Below are 256 nucleotides of genomic sequence, written 5' to 3' on the forward strand. Positions count from 1 at the left end.
GCCACCTGGGCACCCTGCTGGCTCATATTCAGCCGCCTGTCAACCAATTCAGCCGGCTGTCAATGCTTGCTCCTCGCAAAGCCCTCACTGACCGCCTCGGAGGCCAACGAGGCCTTGGCGCAGGCAATGGTACCCTTCCCAAGTGGGGAAACTGAGGCACAAAGGGGCAATGGCTGCCCAGTTACCTGGACACACTCATGATGCTGGTTTGGCATGTCTGAGACGCTGTGCTGGCCAACAGCAGCGCTGTCTCCTT

This window comes from Egretta garzetta, unplaced genomic scaffold (assembly GCF_000687185.1).
Source record: "Egretta garzetta isolate BGI_Z169 unplaced genomic scaffold, ASM68718v1 scaffold640, whole genome shotgun sequence".
NCBI classification, from domain to species: domain Eukaryota; kingdom Metazoa; phylum Chordata; class Aves; order Pelecaniformes; family Ardeidae; genus Egretta; species Egretta garzetta.